A 10,658-nucleotide genomic window follows, 5' to 3' on the forward strand; every position below is an offset into this window, starting at 1 on the left:
CAAGACTCTCTTATGACACCTAACTCCGCAACCGTAAGTCACTTTTCAACCAAACTTGGGGGACCTGCATGTTATGCTGCAGTCGGATGTCACATGGTAAGGTCAAAGGTCATTTTCAGGTCAATGTTAAAGTTTACATGCAAGACTCTCTTATGACACCTAACTCCGCAACCGCAAGTCCTTTTCAATCAAACTTGGATGATAGATGTACTTAGGCGACCTGCATGTTATGCTGCAGTCGGAGGTCACATGGTAAGGTCAAAGGTCATTTTCAGGTCAACGTTAAAGTTTCCGTGCAAGACTCTCTAATGACATATAACTCCGCATCCGTAAGTCAATTTCAAATCAAACTTGGGTTGTAGTTGTACTTAGGAGACCTGCATGTCATGCTGCAGTTGGAGGTTGCATGGTAAGGTCAAAGGTCATTTTTAGGTCAATGTTAAATTTTCGTGCAAGACTCTCATATGACAGAACTCTGCAACCGTAAATCACTTTCCAAACTTGGATGGTAGATGTACTTAGGGGACCTGCATGCTATTGTGTTGGGAGGTCACATGGTATTGTCAAAATTAAAGTTTACGCAAGACTCTTATGACAAGTGTTATTCCATCCCAGTCATTTCACAATGAAGTTTCGATACAATTCTGTAGCGTGCCCTCGCAAATCACGATATATCTGGTTATCTTCATAAGTGGGCAAGACACAAAATCGCTTTTGCCTTGTCTCAGTTCACTTTCATTCATTTTACTGTATTTCCTCTCACTTATAGGGTATATGTTCTATTTTCATCAGGTCACTGAGGAAACAGCCAATGTACTATCAGAGCTTGGGTATACCTGTGAGACTCGAGGCATCATTGCTGTCAAAGGAAAAGGAAAACTGAAGACGTACATAGTACAAAGGATGAGTCGCTCCATTTCACAGTCAACCAATCTAAGCTCCGCCCTCTCATGATGATGGGTCTTGTTGCATAGCAATGTGTACTGTCTTTAATAACTTTTTCACTTGTTGAACATTTCTTTATTTTGAGGACTCCTGATAGTTGCCTAGCAACTGAATCTTTTGCCTGATGGGAAATGTGATGCTAATGTAGGAGAGCGAAGTCAAAATTCAGCTGTAGATTACAAACTTGTGAATTTGATACTCTAAATGATGGCAGTAGTGGGATAATTTACTGTTGCTAGCTGAAGTAGATTGACCATTTGCCACACATAGTAGCAGGAGTGGAATACCTAGTAACCGCAATTACAAAGGCAGTTTATAAACACTCGCGTTTGCGTCGCGTTCATAATCACTCGCGTTTTGGATTTTTTTTTAGTTCGGTGCGATTTTTTTTCTAACAGTGTCATCAATGGGACAAACATGCTGGGAAAATAAAATGAAATTGAAATTCGAGTTCCGTTTTAGGCCGGCAATTAAGTGCCTTAAATAAAATGTACTCGACTACTATATATATAAAGCAACAATTTTGTTGGTCCCCAGGGGGGTGTTTCATCAATATTGTCACGCGACAACTGTCAGCGCTGACTAAAGATTGCATTTCACGAAACTCTCGGAGCCCCTCTAATTGTCAGAGAATTTTTATTTTACAAGTTTCGCTGACTAATAATTTAAGCCGCGCCCACTCCCAAAGACATTCGTGAAAAAAATGATTAGTTTGTTGATGTTTTTGCCGCGACGATTCGAAATGAAACGAATAAATTAGTAGAAGCAAAGGTCCCCTGAGTCATGAATGAGGATTTTACTGTAAGTAAAACCCTTCAAAATGTTGTTCATATTGTATGTAAGGTGATTGAATTATTTGCGGTTCCTAATTATCAAATGAATTACAAGAAAAGAGAATCTTCTTGCAGGACCCCTGTCGGTACGATCGATAAACTTGACAATACATAATCCAGTCTAGTCCCATACCCGTGTTTCTGTGTCTAAAGAACTATCTCAGGTCCAGACCAACAACGTCAACGTTTATAGCCTGTCCATACACGTTTTTATGATCCGCACATGGTTGCAATTTCATGAATTTTGCAAAGAAAATTCTTTATATTGTTCTACCTTTATGTCATTCTATGTTACAAATCATAATTTTTCATTTCCCTTGGTTTTGTATTAATTTTGTTGCTCGGTGTGGTCGGAGATATCCTCGATCACCAGGCAATCCAGCATGTGCAATTGTTAATGTACACATATCCTATGGGGCCATCCCAATTCTGTGTTACAGATATTGGAATTGAACAGGAGCTAAATCACATGGTATTAGTGTGAGTGGTTAATCCGATGTTCTCAACTTGTTTTAGCATATATATTATAGGCTTAGGCTTAGCAAGTCACAATTCAAATGAAGTGTAGGCTCTCGACAGCAGGCAAGGATTCAGGGGGGTGGATTGATTGATTGATTCTTTATTATGATGTGTCGGAGGTGCGTTCACACCCAATAAAAATTAAAATCTATATATAAAAAAATATATAATATAGATCTAAGTTTTTTTGCACCTGTGGCTGTACTAGTCTAGTATAGGGCATAGATTTAACAGTGAGGCCTAACTTTTTACTACTCACTGTACTAGAATAGGCCTAGATCTATATTAAATTATCTTTGACTTTGCGCACCCACGTGAAATGAGCCATTGCATAGTTCCCATTGAAAAAAAGGTCGATTTTCCAATTTTGGGGGAGACGAAATAATGCTCTTCAAGTTCATTTCTGTGCGATTATGAAAATGAAGTTTTTTTGTTTTTTTTTCTTAGTCAATTTTTTAGGCAAATTACTAATTAGCACCCTATAAATTTTGACTCTCGATCTGCAATAACATCGGTGTTGTTGGGGTATATAAATTCAATTATTGTTGATAATGTCTCTTTATTTAAAAAAAAAATTATCGTACCACAAAGTAAGAGTCTAGTCATACCTACTTAAATAGCATGTAAAGGTTACAGGACCCAAATTTAGGAGCAAATGTAGGAGAATTTGCAATGGATCTCATCAAGCTCAAGTATTTTCCTGCCTTGAATCTCATATTAAAGTTCCATTGAACAAAGGTCAAAGTCCAGAAATAGCTGACAGTTTGATGGGGATGCAATTTGCTGCAGTTATGAATTAGGAGCCTATTCATTTTTTTATTAATTTGATCATGGCTTTTAACCGGCAAGGTATCCCAGCGCTATTGGTTTATAAGAAAAAAAAACTATTCTTTTATTTGAATTTAAACAAAATTATTGAAAAAAACATTTTATTGTTTGTATGGTTACTGTGTTAAAGGGGAATCCAGCTTTGGCCATAAAATGTTGTGTTGGGAAGAAGAAAAATAAAATAAACAGAATGGTGAAAGTTTGAAAGAAATCGGACAAGCAATAAGAAAGTTATAGCTGCTTTAAAATTGAGATCACTAATAGTATGTAGATTTCAAATTGGCAACTGGGTAAGTAAATTATGACGAGGGGCAAGGACAACTTTCCCATCTAGGCCATGTACTTTATTATCAGGGATTTGTGGTTTTCTCCTAAGTACCCATTCCCCTGGGGCAGTAATCTAAATATAACCCAGGTAGTATATTGTTTTATGTCCTCATGAAAGAAAAATATAATTTGAAATAAAACTCTTGGGAAAAATGACATTTTAGCCATAATATGTATTGGAGTACGTGGAGGAGTAGTCCTTGCCTTACATCACTATGACATCACATATGTGGCCAATTTGAAGTCTCCATGGGTATAGTGATTAACAATATTTACAACTTTAAAAAAATCATAACTTTCTTTTTGTCTGTCCGATATTGTTCAAATTTTCACCTATCAATTTGTCTGATTTTTCTTTTTCTTATAAAAACAAGTTTTTATTTGGGTTGGATTCCCCTTTAATGGCTGTCTTGTTTATAATCAAGTGGCAAGAATAAATTGTTGGTAAATTCTAGAAATTTCAGGATAATAAAAAAAGAAAAATGATTGGTATATCTGATCATTCCCCTTTATGAAATGTCAACAATATTCATTGAAAGTGCAATATTTTTCCATGATCACTGTGTAAATCTACATATTTTCTTTGCTACATGTACCGGTATATCAATGTGATATTATTGATATTTTAATTTCAGACTACGGACATTTGAACAAAATGCGGAAGGAGACGGGTCTGGAACTAGAAAGCTAGGCTCTGACTGGTCTACTACAGCAAGGAATGTGCCAGCGGACAATCTGATGAACATGTGGCAGAAGATTTGGCAATGGGTGAAGAAACACTGAGATTGAAATGCAACCACAGGTAACATGTAGACTAGTAAAATGCGATAATGCTTACAAATAATGAAGGATATTGTTTGGGTTGCAGAATGTTAACCCTAATTCTCCCGGGGGGGGGGGGCATAATGCCCCCCCCCCTCGACAATTTTCGCGATATATCTGCTGCGCAAAATTTTTTGACCTCGTTGCGCGCTGACTTTTTAATTTCAAGTCTCGCGCAAATTTTGAGACCAAATTTGTGACGCCCGGGTACGCGGTCACAACATTATGTAAGTGCATGTCAGACCCAAAATTGCTCATAAACGTGATTTCATGTACAAATCCAATGCAATTTATGTATTAAGCCAAAATTCATAAATGTATCATTATTTCTACTTTTACTGATTAAACTTAATTAATTTTGCCTTGTTTATGATCAGAATTAAGTTTGGAATGATTTCCATCGAAAAAACAATAAAAAACAAAAAGTAAAAAAACAAAGAAATACATAAGAAATTAAAAAAACAATGAAATACATAAGAAGTCGGTCTTGGTACCAGATTTTTTTTCATTCACAATTGTTAGGAATGCTATAAAAAATATTTTCACCAAAAGATAGCATTCTTCTAGGAGCTTTATTTAGTGAATCAGAGCAAAAAGTATGATTTCATGAATAAATTAGCATAATTAATTCATATGAAATAAAAATATATGAATTCAGTGAAATTTACCAATTTAAATGCGTAGATTACGTCATTCTCTACCATCATGCAAATTTTCGTTGCGATCGCGCAATCCGCGGCTGAGATCTTAAGGAGGGGCCATAATGCCCCCTCCCCCCCCCCCCGGAATGACAAGAATCAAAATACCCCGGGAGATTTAGGGTTAAATCATTAAAACCCACATCAATTACAATGAAATCGGACTGTGACCAGATTTTCTATTTAAAGTCAGTTTGTAATGCATAACATTACATAAACATGAAAGACATATAAGAGATTCAATATGTTCTGCATGTTAGCTGCAGGGTCAGCGGAACAGTTTTGAAAGTGAGGGGGGGTGGTGGGCTGACCATGCAAAAAAATCATAAGCAGATGGTCAATTTTTGTACATGGTTTTGGAAAACAGTGCGGGGGCTGAAAAACGTAAAATGACCATTTGGTTATGATTTTTTGCTCACTTTAAAAACCGTTCCGCTGACCCTGCAGCTAACATGCACCCACCCCCCCCCCCCCCATTTCCGCAGCCCCTGCTCTCATCCCTCCTTCCATTTATCACTACTTGCTCATGTGTATGTACATTCAAGCTACATTGTGAGGAATAATTTCACTATTTAAGTTTCTCAGCCGGAGCATATGTCATTTACTATTGGTTTAACATAACTTTTTTTAACATAATAAAAACTTGAACCCTTTATTTACCCCCTTCTATATAAAACCTGGTAATCGAAAGATGTTCTATTTCCTGTTTTTAGATGTCTACATATACATGTGAGAAGAAATACGAGATTATGGCAAATATTTTAATTAGTTATTTCAATACTATTTTTCCTTCAGGTGGAGGCTTCACCCAAACTTTTCAGACAGACACGAGATACAAAGTTACCCAAGTATAAATGGTTGAAGGTTTAGGAGAGCCAGACAAGAAGGCAGGAAATGTGATGTCACTTGTAAGTTGAAACACTCTTAATTATGACTGCCTCATTTTGGCGAAGAAAGTAAAGTCACATTAAAATAAATTTATATTACCGGTACTGTTCTCTTATTCTACCAGTCAATATCTGAAAACAATGACATCTTTAAGTGCTTAGATGCTTAATTGATTAATGGTGATATTTCTTGGACAGTTGTAAAACAACCAATATCAATCAATGCTAGATGGCGTGACTTGCTTTCTATTGCCAAATTAGTAAATGAATGTTCCATTGTTCTGCATTCCTATGAGACCCCCCCCCCCCAACACCATCACCATCTGCTTTGTCAGGGAGGAACACAGGAAGATTATCCCAAAAAGAACACAATTTTTATTTATATCTCTTTTAGGCCTGTATAAATGAGATAAAGGTAATGACTACAAAAGCAGTCATTAAACCTCACTAATTGAATTGATCTTGGTAAGGGGGGGGGTGCCTCAGGATCTTGCCTTTTGATTACACTCGCTTCAGAAATCAGCAGGTATGCTGCTGCTCCTGATGTTGTTTATTTATTTATGAAAACATGACTCTTGCATGAAATCAGCATTTGGCTCTAAATCTAGAAATAAAGACCAAATGTGATAATTTGGGATTTTGACTCCCTTTCTTTGGTAAACCAATGAGAAAACCCCAAGTCATTATAATCAATTGTGTATACATGTACATTTTAATCATTTTCTTATTCATTTCTTTGTTATTAACTTTTTTTGTTTTCGTTGTTTAATAAGGCTTTGGTGACAATATTTTAACCATTTAGAACTGAAATTATTATTTCAAACAAAAAATGTAAGTTTTAACAATGACAATTAAATTAGGAATAAGTGAGTTCAATATCAATAATCATGGAAATTAATATCTTTATTAACAAAATATCACATGCTCTATAAATTAATTCCATTTCAGTTACTTCAATAAACATGAACAGCAGCAGGAGCAACATCAGCTTCAGCAGCCGAAACCACAACTGCAGTAAGAGATGCAACAATCACACCGACAACATCAAGAGCAACAGCAAAAATACCAATTGCAGCTGAAATGCACCAACCACATTGGCAACATCAGCAGCAGCAGGAGCTCCAACAACCATGCAGGGAACATCAGGTGCAACATGAATAACTTCATTAAGAGATGCAACAACCACAGTGGTAAACATCAACAATAGTAGCAACAACGACAGTAGAAACAAAGCCAACGGCAAGGATTAAGCAATCACTTGATACAGGCAATAACACAAGCGGCAACATCAACAAATGCATCAGGAGATGCAACAGCCACACTCGTAAACAGCAGAAGTAGCAGCGATGACAACAGCAACCACACAGGCAACACCTTGAGCAACATCAGTAGCAACAATAACTTAACTGCACCAGGAGATGAAACGATCACACCCACAACACCAAGAGCAGCAGCAAAAACAACATAAATTCCAGCAACCACGATGACAACAGCAGCAGCAACACCAACGACACTAATGAATATTGAAAAACTTGTAAAAAAGTCAATGACACCAGTTTTCAGACATTATCGGACATTATTGATTAAAAAATGCACAATGATTTATTCGGGTTGAAGAAAAAAGTGTTTGAAAAAATGTGTTCATTTGAAGATGTTTCCTATGTATCGATTATTATTTATGAAAATACAGTTTTAAAGATAAAAATATGATTCTTGAAATGTCTACTTTTTATTTGTCATTGACTAAAAATACATTTTATTTGAATTTTCTTAATGAAATGAAAAATAAGCAATTTATTAAAATGTTATATTCAAAATCAACTGAAATTGATTGATTTTAGCTGCGAAGGCCCTCAAAAGGCTTTCTTTCTCTCTTTTTTTTCAGGGGGAGCCCCCCCCCCCCCCCCCCCCCCCCCCCCGCTTCCGCCGCCTATGGCTCTAAGGTTTAATTTGGCGTGCAATGGCCTAATTTACGTAGGAATCATTTCACCTCGTGAAAGAGTGAATGTTTCCAGATCGTTTCGTGTTCCAGCATCAGTATTATGATCTTCGGCCGCAGTCATGAATATTTAATATGTCATAATAAGGCATAAGAGATTCAGTGAAATTCAAGTTAGGTGTAAAGAGGCTAAGAGTGTCTTGAGAGAAAAGCACGGCAAAAAAAGTAAAAACATGACTTGCACAAGAATCTTTTTAAGGATACCGCGTACCGTACGTAGACCTAGCTTAGAAGTTAGTGTGTTTGTGACCAATAAGTTCAGTTCAGTACCGGTACCAAATCAAGTGTGCGGAGAGAGAAGTACATGTTGGAGTAAATGGGAGATAACGATGTGGGATGTAAACAAAATCAACAGAAATCATGTCAAATATGTGGAATGTGATTATTTTAAAACAGTAGTCAAAATTTGCTTGTTATGTTAAAACAGAAGTCGAGTACATTTTATTTAAGGCACTTAATTGCCGGCTTAAAACGAAACTCAAATTTCAATTTCATTTTATTTTCCCAGCATGTTTGTCCCATTGAAGACACCGTAAGAAAAAAAAAAATCGCCAAAAATCCAAAACGCGAGTGATTATGAACGCGACGCGAACGCGAGTGAATATAATAAGCCATTACAAATTACTGCCACTGATGGCAGCAGTGAGATAACTATTTGCAGCAATCAATGCAATTAGCTGAATTTAAGGATGTTCCACACTTGTGTTTGTGCACATCATGATTAGCGCATATTTTCACACTCTGCGCATTGACATCACAATGAATGAGCAGGTGATTAATCAGCTGTAGATATCAGCTGATTTTCCCTGTTACCTGTAGACCCGATTTGTTGTTTTATGAACCTAATTAGCGGGAAATATTCCATGGACCTTATTTTTTAAATACCTCTACAATTACAGAATACTTTACTCTGCAGTGCTGCAAAGTATGACAAATATGACCTCGAGTTTTAATTAATGATAGAGTGGTTTGGAATTTTTCTTCAAATAGATACAAACCATTGGCACATTTTCGTGTTCTAAGAAGCACATTTCCTCTAACAAAAGTGAAACAAGCACATGAGCCCCCATCTTTAATGTTTACACTTCTTTAGTATACCTTCCTCTACAGCGTTGCAAATTTTGGTGAAAATGACATGGGTTTTTAATAAAGTGCAGCATTATCCTACTTCTCATATTTATTATAGAAATTTCTAAGTTTTGTCTCGCCTGCATAGCAGAGCGAGACTATAGGCACCACTTTTCCGTCAACATGAAATCTTAATCAAGGTTAAGTTTCTGAATTGTCATACATTAGAAAGTATATGGACCTAGCTCACGAAACTTGGACATAAAGGTAATCAAGTTATACTGAACATCCTGCCTGAGTTTCAGGTCACATGACTTAGGTCAAAAGTCATTTTGGGTCAATGAACTTAGACCATGTTGGGGGAATCAACATCAAAATCTTAACCAATGTTAAGTTTTTGAAATTTTGTCATAACTTTAAAAGTAAAAGTTTATGGACCTAGCTCATGAAACTTGGACATTAGGGTAATGGTGTATCACTGAACATCCTGCCAAGGTTAAAGGTCGTTCAGGGTCAACAAACTTTGATCATGTTTGCCATAACTTTGAGATTTTATGGATCTACTTCATGAGACTTGGACATACGGGCAATCAAGTATCACTTAATATCCTGTGCAAGTTTCCGGTCACATGACAAAGGTCATATAGGGTCAACAAAATGTTGCCATGATGGGAGTATTTGTTGAATTGCCATCATAACCTTGAAAGTTTTGATCTAGTTCATTAAACTTGGACATAAGAGTAATCAAGTAATCATTGAACATCCTGCATGAGTTTCAGGTCACATACCAAGGTCAAAGGTCATTTAGGTTCAATGAATATTGGCCATTTTGGGGAATTGTTGGATCGCCATCATTACTTTGAAAGTTTATAGATCTAGTTCATGAAACAAAGACAAAAGGGTAATCAAGTATCACTTATTCTTTTGCACGAGTCTTAGGTAACATGATCAAGGTCAAAGGTCATTTAGAACATATGAATATAGTGTTTTTGTCTCACCTGCATAGCAGAGTGAGACTACAGGCGCCGCTTTTCCGACGACGGCGGCGTCAACACCAAATCTTAACCTTAACCGAAGGTTAAGTTTTTGAAATGACATCATAACTTAGAAAGTATATGGACCTAGTTAATGAAACTTGAACATAAGGTCAATCAAGTATTACTGAAAATCCTGCCTGAGTTTCAGGTCACATGACCAAGGTCAAAGGTCATTTTGGGTCAATGATCTTAGACCATGTTGGGGGAATCAACATCAAAATCTTAACCTAAGTTTAAGTTTTTGAAATGACATAACTTAAAAATTATATAGACCTAGTTCATGAAACTTGGACATAAGGTTAAACAAGTATTACTGAACATGTCATTTAGGGTCAATAAACTTTGGCCAAGTTAGGGGTAGGGTGTATCTGTTGAATTACCATCATAACTTTAAAAGTTTATGGATCTGATTCATGAAACTTGGACATAAGAGTAATCAAGTATCACTGAACATCCTGTGCGAATATCAGATCACATGAACAAGGTCAAAGGTCATGTAAGGTCAATGAACTTTGGCCAAGTTGGGGGGATTTGTTGAATTACCATCATAACTTTGAAAGTTTATTGGTCTAGTTCATAAAACCTGGACATAAGAGTAATCAAGTATCACTTAACATCCTGTGGGAGTTTTGAGTCACATGACCAAGGTCAAAGGTCAATGGACTTTGGCGATGTTTGGGGTATTTGTTGAATAC

At 36.5% G+C, this 10,658-nt stretch overlaps 1 long non-coding RNA gene across 2 annotated transcripts; it reads left to right on the forward strand.

The window, feature by feature from the left end:
• The first annotated feature begins 787 nt into the window (after positions 1-787).
• On the forward strand, positions 788-7,558 carry LOC129254221 (uncharacterized). 2 transcript variants are annotated; one of them, XR_010292607.1, is made up of 4 exons: positions 788-1,746; positions 4,088-4,254; positions 5,768-5,880; positions 6,808-7,558. It is a non-coding gene; the product is annotated as an uncharacterized LOC129254221 (long non-coding RNA). The 2 variants fall into 2 exon arrangements; XR_010292606.1 differs by having other exon boundaries at positions 788-4,254.
• Positions 7,559-10,658: the final 3,100 nt, after the last annotated feature.

The sequence above is a fragment of the Lytechinus pictus genome, chromosome 2 (genome assembly GCF_037042905.1).
Source record: "Lytechinus pictus isolate F3 Inbred chromosome 2, Lp3.0, whole genome shotgun sequence".
NCBI classification, from domain to species: domain Eukaryota; kingdom Metazoa; phylum Echinodermata; class Echinoidea; order Temnopleuroida; family Toxopneustidae; genus Lytechinus; species Lytechinus pictus.